This window comes from Bos taurus, chromosome 18 (assembly GCF_002263795.3).
Source record: "Bos taurus isolate L1 Dominette 01449 registration number 42190680 breed Hereford chromosome 18, ARS-UCD2.0, whole genome shotgun sequence".
NCBI lineage: Eukaryota > Metazoa > Chordata > Mammalia > Artiodactyla > Bovidae > Bos > Bos taurus.
The window spans coordinates 11,131,634-11,145,666 of NC_037345.1; the positions used below are offsets into that span (position 1 = coordinate 11,131,634).

Consider the following 14,033-nt stretch of genomic DNA (forward strand, 5'->3'; position numbering starts at 1 on the left):
TGCTCATTTGCTCAGTCATGTCCAACTCTTTGCAACCCCATGGACTGTAACCCACCAGACTCCTCTGTCCACGGGATTTCCTTAGATAAGAATAATTGGTTTTGGAGTTCTGTGGTGGTCCCAGTGGTTAGGGCTCTGAGCTTTCACTGTAGGAGGTACAGATTTGATCCCTAGTCGGGGACTAAGATCCTGCATGCTACATGGTACAGCCAAAAATTTAAACTAAGTAAATTAAAGAAAAAAACACACATTTCATCTGAAGGAGGGGCAAGGGTAAGATTCTGGGGCAACAGCCTTGGTAACAGAATCACTGGCCTTGCTGTCTATTCTCGAATCTATAGCGTTGGGACACCCCTGTTGGCTCCAGTGGCTGGGAGTGCACACTTCCAGTGCAGGATACCCAGGTTTGATCCCTGGTCAGGGAACTAGATCCCACACACTGCAACTAAAGATCCCAAGTGTTGCCAACTAATACCCAGTACAGCCAAATAAATAAATAAATTTTAAACCTATAGAATGGAACTTCCCTCATGGTCCAGTGGTTAAGAATCCGCCTTCCAGTGCAGGGGACATGGGTTCGATCCTTGGCCTGGGAACTAAGATCCCGTGTGCTGGGAGGCAGTTAAGCCTGCACATGCCACAGCTACTGAGTCCCTTCACCACAAGGAAAGATCCCTAGGGCTGCAGCCAAGACCTGATGCTGCCAAAAAAAAAAAAAACCTATGGAGTTAGAAATAGCTTAAAGCAAAGAAAAAGATCCATAGACCCAGATAATCCAAGGGTGTGCAGGACAACACCTAGTTGCCCGTTGAAGACACACGCTGACTTTGTGACCCATTTCAAAGTCTTTCACAAAAAGACTTGTAATTCTCCTCAGCCCCCACACCTGTACGGGCTTGTTTACTGTAACTTGAAAATTGCCCTGTTGCTAAAGGAAGTAGCATGATGAAATCATTCATTAAAATATCTAACAGGATGACAGCAGTTGACAAAAACAATTCAACTCTTATCAAGGATTTTCATCTTTCTCAACAGACTTGGTATGTGGTCTTCTGCAAGTCATTTCCCTTCTCTAAGCCTCGGCTTTTTTTTTACTCTCTAAAAAAATACAAGATTAGACTTGATTTCCAAGGTTTCTTCCTATTTTGAGACAGTGGTTCAACACACTTTTTTTGGGTCTCTCTTTTATTTCATAAGGCCCACGGAACCAAACACCTACCCTTGGATGTCCTCACAGGAATGAGGACATCTCAGCTCCAGGATCAGTTCTGTGTATCCATCAGGAGCTAGTGTGCAGCTAACCACTCATCCCACGAAATAGTTCTTTTAAAGTGGAGCCTCCGTTCAACCACATGAAAAGATGCTCAGCCTCATTCAAAGTAAAAGGAATGAATCCAGATTTAAGAGTATCAAGAGCTCCCATTTTTCACCTAGTCAGTTGATGAACATTAAAGTTTGGCGATTCTGTGTGTTGGCAGGAAGACCAAATTGGTACAGTTGTCACTTTATTCAGCTCTTTGCAGAGCAAGATAGAGGTATGAATCAAAACAATTTAATTGTATTTACCCTTTGACCCAACTTAGCAATTTATCCTCCAGATAGAGTCCCTCATGCACACAAAGATGTTTGCACTTCAGTATTTATAGTAGAATGTTTGTAGAAGCATAAAAATGCATCGCCCTATATGCTGTCAGTATATGAAGTAGAGCATGTTATACATACGAATGGAATACTGTGCAGTGATATCTGAGGTATATTAACTCTATGGTGTCAGTTCAGTTCAGTTGAGTTGCTCAGTCGTGTCCGACTCTTTGCGATCCCATGGACTGCAGCACGCCAGGCTTCCCTGTCCATCACCAGCTAACTACGGTGTAAAACTGTATTTGAAAAAGAAGATCTGGGGCATATATATGTTTGTATATACAATCCCTGGGAAAATGTACAAGGAATAGGTTTGTAACTTGTTAAGTTTGTAAACCAGGTATCCATTTTTAAATACATAAACATTTAAAATAAATGAGACAACCCAATGGAACAATTGGCAAAACACTTGAACAGGTGCTTCACAGAAGAAAATCCAAACATGAAAAAATGCTCATTTTCATTAGTCATCAGGGAAATGCAAACTTCAACCACAATGAAATACTATTTACACACCCACTAGAATGGCTAACATGAAAAAAACACCAAGTGCTGGTGAGCATGCAGAGAAACTGGGGCTTCCATCCACTTCACTGCCGGGGGCAGGAATGTGATTGTTAAACCACCCCGCAGGACCGTTAGGAGTACCTGCTGAAGACAGATCGGAAGACTTGTGATAGGATGTTCCCACAATACACAGTACAGCATTGTTCATGGATATTCAGGTTGTTTGCAGTGTGGAGCCAGAATGAACAGATACTACTCTACCTATACAGTGAAATACAAGACTCTACAGAATGAAAGTGCACACTACACACAAGTAAATCTCACAAATAGGATGTTGAGTAAAAGTTCAAAATCGGGCAAAACTGACCTTTGGTATAGGAAGACAGGGCAGGGCTGTGATTACCACGGTAGTAGGGATGCTGGGGCCTAGTAATATTCTATTTCTTGAGCTGGGTGCTGGTTGTATGGGTGCTCACTTGGTAAAAATTCAGCCTTGTACATTTATGATTTGTATGCTGGTATTTTAACAGTGGGAGAGAAAGAGACTTCCAAGGTCTGTACAGTGGAAAAATCAGAAATTTCTTCAGAAGGGAGTTTGGGTGGTTTCTTATTTTTTCCACTGAGATTGTGATGTTGAATGCATCAGCCAGATCAGGGAAGCCAGAAGGCTGAAGCTCTCCAACCCAAGGTGCTGAACAAGGCCCAGGGAGTCTAAACCCAAAGTGGTGTGACACATTCCTGAATTCCTTTTCACTGGGTCACCTCACCTCCAGCTGCAGGTAGAGCCCTCGAGGGCAGCAGGCCTGTGCCTTGGGCTCTGCGTTCCCTGGAATCCCAAGCTGGCCCTCTCCTGCCCTTCAGCATGTCTTCCTCCCCGGCACATTATCAAAAATTCCTCCTTCTCTCCCATTCCTGCGACAGTGCAATACACAGCAAATGAACGAATGAACATGTCACGGTTGGCCCCTTGTTCAGATGAAGAAACAGGCCCACTGAGTTTAAGGAGTGTGCTGAGGGTCATACAAGTGGGAGAGGAGCTCATAGCTTCCTACTCCTGAAGCACCCTCTACAGGAAGAAAGGTGTATACACATGGCTGATTCATTTTGTTATGCAGCAGAAACTAACACAGCATTGTAAAGCAATGATAAAAAAAAAAAGATACTAAGGAAAAACACCTGAAAAAAAGCACCTGATCTGAGAATGAAGCCCACCTCAAAGGGAAGCAGTCAAGAAGGCAAGAGAGACGAGACCAAGTTCTGATGACATCACTTGGCCCCTGGATCCTGCTGGGCCAACTCCAGAACTTTTCAGTCATGTAAGCCACTGTATTCCTATGATCACCACTCTTTTTTTTGGTTGTGCCTTGAGGGATGCAGGACCCCAGTTCCCCCACCTGGAGTCAAACCCGCACCCCCTGCAGTGGAAGCTGTCTTAACCACTGGACCACCAGGGAAGTCCCTATATGCCCTCTTTTTTTTGAAAAACCAGTTTGCCTGGCCTTTTGTCACTTACACATTGACATTCTGGTAAATACACGTCCCAGGTCCAAATACACCAGTTCTATCGTATTTCCTCGAATTACCAGTATAGATTTCATATCTTGAAATCTCATGGTTAACCCAGCATGACTTGATCTTTGCCACTGGTGCTTCCTCTTCTGCGGGGTCACAGATGTTTTTCATGAGTCATCTGTCCTGAATGTTTCCCAGGCCCAATGTCTAGTTCACTGGTCTGTGGTTTGCAGAATTTACTTTCTTCCCCTTTTTAAGTAAAATGGCCATGTCATGTGCTTCTCTCCAACCTTCTGGCAAGTTCAGAAGATCTTTTATGAAGTTTGGAGAGATAGGTGAATCTTCTTGAAGATAAATGATATTTCCCCCAAATGGAGTCTGACCCTGAATGAACCCTCATTTTCCAATTTTCCTGAATAGTTGGTATCACCACAGTGAGGACAAGGCTGAAAGAGTCTACTCCTGGTGCTGGGTTCACTCACTGAACCAAAGGAGGACTTCCTCCAGCCACAGATACGATCCTCCTCTATTCCATAGAGTCTTCGTGATGCTCTTGTAGCCTTCAGGATCCGCCCCCCGCATCTGTAGTGCCCACATAACTTACACTTCTCTGAATTCACATGAAGCTTAAAATACCCAGAGATCTGGTTTCTCACAAATGATGACTACATGGAGCTGGTCATGCAAATCAGAAATGGACCAGAAGCAGCTGCGGTGCTGAAGGCCCCATGCCTCTTGTAGAATCGCAGCTCCCAGCTCTTTCCTTCCCGTTGGTCCCTTCAACTTTCCCAAGCAAGTCTGAACAGTCCACTTTCCCAGGGACCAGCAGCTCCACGTGTGGGGCACAAGAAAGACACTTGATCGTCAATCCACAGGTGTCTTTTCTTCTAAGTGGCAGAACTCCAGTTCCTCCTGCCTAACTCCTAAGACTTCAGAGAATAACCCCTGCCCCAGTTTTCTGAGGTTGACATTCTGCCCTAGTTCAGATGCCAGGGCATTTATTTAAAGGCAGAGCTTTTTAGGGCTTCCCCTGGTGGCTCAGTGGTAAAGAATCTGCCTGCCAATGCAGGAGATGCAGGTTCGATCCCTGGGTCAGAAAGATACCCTGGAGAAGGAAATGGTGACCCATTCGAGTATTCTTGCCAGGGAAATCCCATGGACAGAGGAGCCTGGAGGGCTGCAGTCCACGGGGTTGCAAAGAGTTGGACACAGCTTAGTTACCCACCCAAAGGCGCTCTATAGCCCTGCAGTGTAGCTCTGGAACTGTCTTCAGAGAATTTGCAGTGTCAGAATTCACAGTCTGTTTCCCTAGGTGTTAGAACCAAGCTTGCCATAACCCCAAGATTTTTGGGAGGGGGGGTGTCCATTTACATTCCTATGCTTGCTCTTGAACTGAAAAATCCCAGATACATGTATATGTATGACTGAGTCGCTTTGCTGTCCACCCAAAACTGTCACAACATTGTTAAACAGCTATATTCCAATATAAAATAAAAAGCTTTTTAAAAAAATAAGTGTCCGAAGCACACACATTTTTTACCTTTTGTGGTTTTGGTTTGTTCTTTTGAAGAGATGTGGAAGAAACCCAAGCCAGACAGCTCGAAAATTGTGTTTACTGTATCTGGTGAAAAGATGCTGATGCGCGTAGGAGTTCAAGAAAGTGGAATCCATCAGCTTTTTAAGATGCCCCCTTTCAAAAAAAATCAATCGGCCTCACAGTGCCCTTCCGTTCCATACATCCTTGCCTGACTGGTTTCACAAGTACGTTCCTTAAAGTCAAGGCTTCAGCCTAACTGAAACAGACGAGCAGGAAATGGCATAAGGGGATCCTTGTCTTAAAGGTGCAGACACCAGGGCGGGGTAGCAACCCGAATCAGGTTATACTCCCTTCCTGGGCTCCCCCACCTCCAGAATCACCAAGTAATTCACTCACCGTTCTGTCCACAGAACGGCCTGCACCCACCCCCCACCCCACAGCTCTGCTCGGCCCGGGAGAACACCCTAGTTTTTTGAGCAGATCCAGGAAACGGGGTTGCAGCGACCTTCTGTTAGAAGTCCCCTAGAGTGCTCCCAGGGGCGGGGGACGACGCCTGCATCCGAAAGGCGGCCCCAGCCCGGAGCGACCCGGGGCCGGAGGGGCCCGAGAGCCTCGGAGCTTCAGGCGCTGGTAGCGGCCCCACCCCAGCACGTGACGCTGCTTCCCGGCCGCACCGCGGCTGCGCAGTCCGGGGGAGGGGGGAGGGGGGGCGGGCCCGGGCTGCTGACTGACAGCTCGCGCGGGCAGGCCTCAGAAGGACACGGCTCCGGGGCCGGTGCAGTGGCCACACCGCCGAGCCCAAAGGCGCCCGCCCGCGCGCTAGCTCCCGGGCCCGCCCGGCCGGCCAACCCCCGCCGCGGTGAGAGGGGCGGGGGGCCCGTTGGCGCCCGTGAGGGGAACGGCGTGCCAGGCTCTGTGGGCGGCGCGGGGACTCGCTCTCCGAGGGGCGACAGCCGGAGCGCCCGCGGACCGGCGGGTGAGGGGTGGTCGGGTGGGGACCGGGGCTCTGCGGGGTCGGCCTCGGCTCGCGCTGAGGTGAGGAAACGGGAGGAGGGGGCCAAGAGCCCACCTTATGGGGAGCAGGGCGCTCCCTGGGGGGTGGAGGGGCTGGAAAAGGTGTCCCCATCCCTGGCGGCTGACGGTGTCGCCAGGTGGCTTAGGAATGGAGCCGGCTCACCAGTTTTGGGGGAGGAACCCCCCCGACTCCTGGACGAGCGTGCTGGGGAGGGGCTTCCTCGAACCGGGATGGGGAGGACTCGGTGAGTTGTGCTGCGTGCTGGGCTTTAAGTTTGCTGCCCCTCTGCTTCTGAGGTGGCAGCGGGGGCGGTGTGGGGGCACAGGAGAAGGGCTCGACCCGCCTCCCCGGGACCCCCTCGTCCCCGCGGTGGTCGGGAGCAAGAGGAGCTTTGCCGTGGGGCCGTGTAGAGCAGCTGTGTAGAGCAGCTGGTTCAGGGTGGCCTGGCACAGGGACCAGGGTCTTGGAAAGGACAGGATGGGGGATTTTCTGGAGCTGGGTGGGAGTTTCGCCTTGCTTGGGGTCTGGGCTTCTCTGGGTTATAGGTTGATTGAGTTTGGGAGGAGGAAGAGGACTTGTCAATAGGGACTGGGCAGCTCCTGTGACTCTGGTTAAGTGTGAGGCCAGGGTGCCAGCCTGCAGACTGGGCAGGAACTCACCTCTGAGCTGGCACAGGTGAGAAGCTTGACGTGCAGCTTGACTCGCTGGGGTGAGTAAATGATAGAGGCAAGCTGACAGCTGTCAGGGAGCAGGCGACTCTCCAGACCATTGTCACCTAAAGCTGAGGTTTGGAGCTCATTTGATTCAAGGCACCCCCTCCCTCAACCTAAACCAGGGCAACCAAGATGCTTAACACCGAATTAAGCAAAGAAAAAAAATTCAGTTGTATTACGCTTGAGCGCTTTTTTCCATCATTCCGTGGTTCTGTTTGGAAGTGTGTGTTTTCCCTTGTTCCTTCTCTCCCTTGGGCTGTCACTGGCTTTTATTTCCACTTGGTGCAGAAATAGGACTGCTTACGCATTTGAAGCACAGGGCGATCGGCTGGCTATTGAGATCAGCTCATAATGAGAAAGTTGACTCATGAGGTTCTTTTTCCATTAAAGAGATGAAGATGGCTGAGGAGTCAGGAATATGCACTTTACTGAGCAGATTATCTCTAACTTCTCATTTGGTTCTGGAATACATTCCTGTGATTTTCTTCCGTCTTTGTCTTTTGTATGGCTTGTGTGGGTTAATGTGAAGATAGTTTGTATTATTTGAGAACACAGCAACTAAGGCCAGTGAAAAACTACTCAGCAACCTGAGTAAATCACAAACCTTGAATTATTTGCTACAGATTTCCAGACAGTGCAGAATATCCACAGATATTAGACATGGTCCTTTTTGCATGACAATAGCTTTGGTGCTTTGGAGGTAAATTGCTTTAGGATGGCCCCAAATGGCTCTGAGGGGCTTCTTAGGTGGCTCATTGGTAAGGAATCTGCCTGCCAATGCAGAAGACATAGGTTTGATCCTTGGTCCAGGAAGATCCCCTGGAGAAGGAAATGGCAACCCACTCCAGTATTCTTGCCTGGAGAACCTCATGGACAGAGGAGCCTGGCAGGGTACCCATGGGGTCGCAAAGAGTCAGACACGACTGAGCAGCAACAAAATGGCTCTGAGAGCACATTTTTTAGGACAGTTTTTTGGAAGGGTTTAAGGTGAAATGAGTCATCATGCTACCTGCTTTTGTCTCTCTTCCCTTCTCTCAAAAGGAAATAATCAAGTGAAAAGAAACATCAAAAGCAGCCTAGGAAGAGAGAAAGTCAGGGAAAGTCAACCCATATGACATGCAAAGGGAGGAGTAAAAATCCTTATTGCCAATGATAACCCCTCACTTTTACACCACAGAGTAATTTGCAAAGGGCTCTCACACGCAGAATCTTAACTGATCTTCATAAATGTCACAGATGAGGAAACTAAGGCTAAATGGCTTGCCCATGGTCACTTAGCTAGTAGGAGCAAAGCAGTGTTAAGCCTAGCTGTCTGACACCAGATGCAGTGGCCCATCACCACTCCGCTGAGCAGGATGCAGGATGCGGGCCGGTGACACACACATCCCAGGGCCCGCGGGATTCCCAGCATCCCTGTCCCCCACCGCTTTCCCTGCTTGCTAAGGCAGCATGGCTCTCGAGCGTAGACGCTCTCCACCACTTCCTTCTACCCCAGGCTTGAGCGTCTGCGTGTACTCAGATTTGTTTATAGGTCCTTGAGAAACCTAGTGGGAAGTATGATTGCAGGGAGTGTGTTTTGCTCAAGCGCTCAGAGTTTCCTAATAGTCTAGGTGTCTTCAGCCACGTGATGCAACAGACCAAGGCAATTCTAGGGACACTTGCCATAATCGTTTTCCTTGTCCTCCACCCAGAAGAAAAATGCAGTGGTTGTGAAACCTGAGGAGTTGACCCAGTACTTTTGTTTGTTTTATCCAGTTTTTTTTATACATGGCATTGTTTGCGTTATGGTGATGTGTTTTTTTTTTTTTTTCCCCTTTCCTCTTTAAAGAGGGCACAGCTGTTCTCATTAGGGAAGAATAAGCTTGAATCCCATTTTCTAGCTCTGAGCATCTAGATCTGAAAAAGGACACCAGAGGAGGTTATCTGAGTGTGTTTCAGCAGGTCAGTGGTGCAAAACAATTTTTAAAAAGTCAAGGCAGTCTGGGGTGCATCAGTGGCTGTGTAGATCTGGAAGGACAAAGGTGAAAGTTCTCGTGTTGAGGAGCATGGGCTCAGTAGTTGTGGCTTGCAGGCTCCGTTGCTCGGCAACATATGGAATCTTCCTAGACCAAGGATTGAACCTGTGTCCCCTAAATTGGCAGGCAGATTCTTAGCCACTGTACCAAGAGGGAAGTCCCAGAGTGATTTAAAACAAAAACAACTTTGAATCAAATCATGTCTCTCCCCAGTGACATCTCAGTAGTCTTGGGATCAGATGCAAGCTTCTTACCTGGGCCCACTATGCAAGGACTGACTGACCTTCCTTGTTGCTCCAGCTTCATCAGTTGCCACTCCCTCCCTCAACAAAAGTCCCTCCTTCTTTCTGGGCCTTGACTGGGTCTAACTTGCTGTGTCTCAGGGCCTCTGCACTGGCTGTTCCTCCAGCCAGATTCTCCTGTGGCTGACTCCTTGTCATTCAGGTCACTGGTCCAGTGTCACAAGCTTAGTGGAAGCTCCCCTAACAATTTAATAATTTCATCCTGGTCCCCAACCCACTTTGCTCATGTCGTATTGTTTTACTTTCATCATTGGTATCAGAAATGGCCATATGTGTACGTGCTTTTAGTGTCGGCTCCCCGTTTAACATCGCATCAACAGAGCCCCAAAGAGTGCCTGACACGTAGTAGGTGCTCAGTAAATATTTGCTAAATGAATGATTTTTATAACAGACCTTGTCAAAGATAAGAGGGATTGCTGCATTGGTAGATAATAAGTTAGTCTTCTCTTACTAGAGACAGCCATCCGTAGGCTGGTCAGCTGACTGTCAGGCCAGAGAATTTTAAGCTTTAGACAGACAGTAAAACCAGATCAGTTTATGAGTCTCCTAGGGCTGCTGTACCAAAGTACCACAAACTGGGGGATTTTAGGGAAGAGATAATTATTCTCTTACAGATCAGGAGACAAGACGTGCAAAATCAAGGTGTCAGCAGGGCTGGTTCCTTCTTGGGGTCTGTTCCTGCCCTTCTCTCAGCCTCTGGGGGTTTCCAGCCACCCTTTCTGTTCCTTGTCTTGCAGCTGCATGACCCCCATCCCTGCCTCTGTGGTCACATGACCTTCTTTCTGTGTGTCTGTGTGTATGTATATGTGTTTTCACAGTATCTTCCCTCTGTGTGTGTCTCCCTGTCTCTTCTTATAAGGACACCAGTCAAATTGGATTTGGGGCCCAACCTATTCCATTATGACTTTATGATTAAAAAAAAAAAATGTTTATTTAGTTGGCTGCACCAGGTCTTAGTTTCGGCATGCAGGATATTTAGTTGTGGCATGTGGGATCTAGAACCCAGGTCCCCTGCGTTGGGAACACAGAGTCTTAGCCACTGGACCACCAGGGAGGTCCCTCAGCATCTCTTTCCATGGTTCAGTTCATGGGATGCTCAAAGCATAACACCTTCTAACTTCGAGATCCAGTAACATTTTAAGGGGTAAAACTGGTAGGAGGGGGCCGGATTATTTTTTGGGCTAATGACATGGATTTGGATGTTTATGCCTAAAGTATTTGTGATCCTTACAACTTACAGCTTGTGCTCTAGGTGGGTCCCGGGCGAGGAGAGGGAGGGTCTGATTCATAGAGTGACTTGCGCAGGGTCATCCAGGACCGCACGAACCTCCCGGCTGACTGCAGAACCGGTGGCCTCTCCCCATAACCGCTGGTGGCCAGGTCTCCCTGGTGGCTCCAGCCTGGGGCAGGATGCAGAGTTTCCCTGACAGCTCCAGAGGCCCTGGGGGGATGACTGCTCCCTTGGGGACACACTTCTGTCCCCGTCCTTGTGACGAAGGGTTGGCTCCCTGATGGCGAGATAAACGGTGCCACTGGACCCGATGTTCCCATGTCAGGCCTCACATAGCCGGTCGGAGCCGGAGGCCACAACATCAGAGCAGTCACATTTTTCCTTTGTGGGACTTTCCCAGTGATTCTGAGGGGCTTTTAAGTAAGGCTTTTGAGAATTCTGAGTTTCAGTGTCTCAGATTTTGACCCTGAAAAAGGTTCAGAAAAAGGGCCATGCAGGAGTTGCTAGAAAAACTTGTGATTTGGGCCTGGTAGGTGGAGAGTGGGGTTGAGGGTCATGAGAGCAGGACAGCCTGTGAGCAGAGCAGCCAGTGTAACCTGTCCCTTCGCCTTCAGAGGTCTTTTTATTGCTGGCTTCATCTCAGCCAGATACCCAATACCCACTTCTTCCCTATTTAATTTTTTGTTGGCTGGGTAATTCATGCAGGTGGTACAAAACTCAAATGATATGGGAGGATGTCCAGGGAAAAGTGATTTCTGTCTCTACCTCTCCTCCCCTGGCTTCCCGTCTCCTTCCCAGGGGCACCATCTCTGCCCATTTCTGTGTCTCTTTGCAGAGACTGGAAGTCCTTTAATGTCCCCAAGTGCCACCCCCACCCCATCCCATGTCATCCCACACACTGCACTCCCATCCTGACTTTTCATGCCTCTTGCCTTTTCAGAACCCTTGCTGTGGGGACCTGTTAGGCTGGTCTGTTTCCAGGTGCTAAGAGCTGATGGCAACACCTCTGTCAAGAGTTTTATATTTAGAAGGGAGATGCTTAGAAAAATAGGAATCTGTAATGGTAGAGCATGGGGCCTTCAGGGAGGAGTGTGGGAGCAGAGCTTGTATTTGTGGGTTTGGATCCGGTGCCTTGAACTTCAGGGTTAGCCCTGGCGAGGAGGCCTATGTGCCTCCCGTCACAGCCTGTGAGCAGCGCTGGCTCTCAGGTTCATGCAGGTCTGGTCCAAGTACTAGGCTGTGTTTGCAGCTCATCTCTCCCGTTTCCTGGTCTGGAGTGGGGCCCATCCTCCGTGTTTTACGCACAGTTTGGTGGTACCTTCATAGCTCTCAAAAGGCGGTGTGGTCCCAGCGTGGCACATGGGGTGACACTTCGTGTCCCATGACAGAGGAGGGACGTCATGGAAGAAAAGCCTCTCATCCTTGGGGCCTTCTGGGCTCATTCTGGAAACTTCCTTCTGCCTCTGAAGATGCAAAGTGAATGATCAAGATGCATTGCAGTGTGGGAATCATCTCCACCAAAAGCTGAAAGAAATGGTAAATCTGGAAGGGAAAAAAAGAGAGTCAAGGCAATTGTTTTTTCTCCTCGTTACTGAATCCATGTATGGAAGCTCGTGCTGGGTGCGGGCCGTGTTCCCAAGGGCCAGCCTTGCACAAACAGGTGTGCTCTGAGGCCTTTGCAGCCCAGCCAGGCATGACTCAGAGCTGATGACTCACTGGTGGCAGTGATGACCAACAGGCAGGGGAAAAGGAGAATCTAGAAAGAGCAGCACCAACAGAAAATGCCAGAGTTAGTGAGCTTGGAGGGTTACTGTTCAGCTGACATCCTTGAGTGAGGGGCTTTGAGGGTGAAACAGGGAAGCTAAGATGCAAAAATAGAACCCAGGAAAAGTGTGTCGGGGGGAAACCCTCACAAGAGAAGAAAGCTAAACTGAACTGTATGCTAAGTCACTTCAGTCGTGTCTGACTCTGTGCGACCCCATAGATGGCAGCCCACCAGGCTCCCCCATCCCTGGGATTCTCCAGGCAAGAACACTGGAGTGGGCTGCCATTTCCTTCTCCAATGCATGAAAGTGAAAAGTGAAAGTGAAGTCACTCAGTCGTGTCTGACTCTTAGCCACCCCATGGACTGCAGCCTACCAGGCTCCTCCATCCATGGGATTTTCCAAGCAAGAGTACTGGAGTGGGGTGCCATTGCCTTAGTAAGTGCTAAGAATGAAGTCAAAGAATTCAGTGAGATCGGACAGTGAAAAGCTTAATTCGTGTGGCGATGCACAGGAAATAGGAAACCAGTTCACAGAGGGAAACTGGTCCACTTCCCTCTCTGGAGAGAGGCAGGTTATGCTGGACTTCGAGAAGCAACAGGATCACTCTCAGGAGCCCGAGGCCTGCTCTGGATGATGAAAAAATTTCATTTTCCTGTTGTCGTGGAGTAAAGGTTGTCCACATAATCAAATGTAACGTATAGGGAATTTAGTAAGACCCTTGTGCCCCATGAAGGAAGCAGAATCTCGGACTTCCATTTCTCAGGTCACCCCAAGGGGCCAAAACCTGAGGGGTCCCAGGGATTGACCCCTCCCGCCCAGTGGTCCTCCTCTGTCCTCACCTGTCCCATCTCTGCACAGTCACCAGAGCACAGCATCTTGGCACAGTTAAAATCAGATTGTGGCATTCCCCTGAGGCAAACCCTCCAGGCCTCTCCCAGTGCTCCTGGGGTGAAACCCAAACTCCTTAACTTGGCTCCCAAGCCCCTGCCTAGCAGGTGGCAACCCCACCAGCCTCAACCAGGCCAAGTTCATTCCCACCACAGAGCCTGTGAACTTGCCATTTGCTGGGGCCGGGCTGCTGGTGGGCAGTGGGGATTCCTCAGGCTGAAGGAATAGAAGGGCAGGGTGAGCCACACATATGGGCTTCAGTTTCTAGCAGCCGCACAAACAAGTCAATGAAACAGTCCCAGGTAACTTTAATAGTAGATTTTATTTAATCCAGTATGCCCAGGACATGATCATTGACATATCTAATCAATATAAAAATTGTTAGCAAGACAATTACATTCTCGTCCAGCACTTAGTCTGGGGTCTGCGTGGTTGGCACATCTCAGTTTGAGTGAATCGCGTTCCCTGGCTCAGTGACCACGCAGGGACAGTGGCTGCAGCCCTGTCCCGCTTGTGCTTTTGTTTCATTTTGTTTCATTCATCACTGCTCTTGCGATGGGGAGCATGCTGCCTCCTATTTACCTCTGTTCTCTGATTTGAGCACATGCTCCTGGACGCCTGGGCTTGTTTGCCTTGTCCACTTGGCATAGCACCTGGCACCCTGTGATGCTCAAGAATGTTTGCTGAGTGATCAAACATACACATGATCGAACAAACGAACCACTTCTTCCTCTTCACATCCCAGAGGCAACTGAATAGTCACTGCCATTTAGAGCCTCCTTTAATCAGGGGAACTTCATGCACAAGGCTTCCTGTTTCTCGTAAGTCCCTAACTGCCTCATATCAGGACTTGGGTATGTCACAGGCCCATCGCGATAGTTCTTTACTGAGCTTATTTGCAGGGTG

General features: G+C 49.0%; 1 protein-coding gene across 7 annotated transcripts in view; it reads left to right on the forward strand.

Annotated features, from left to right (window-relative positions):
* The window catches only part of KIAA0513, a 60,505-nt gene that overhangs the window by 3,108 nt on the left and 43,364 nt on the right, over positions 1–14,033 (forward strand). For 2 of the 7 annotated variants that reach the window (XM_005218426.5, XM_015475697.3), the window contains exon 1: positions 5,975–6,056. The exons of 2 other annotated variants lie outside the window; for them this stretch is intronic. The gene's annotated coding sequence lies outside the window, so the exon portion shown is untranslated. Of the gene's footprint in view, positions 1–5,974; positions 6,233–11,861; positions 12,010–14,033 lie in introns of those variants that run through there. 3 more of the 7 variants (XM_059877052.1, XM_059877051.1, XM_059877050.1) reach the window with 3 other exon arrangements.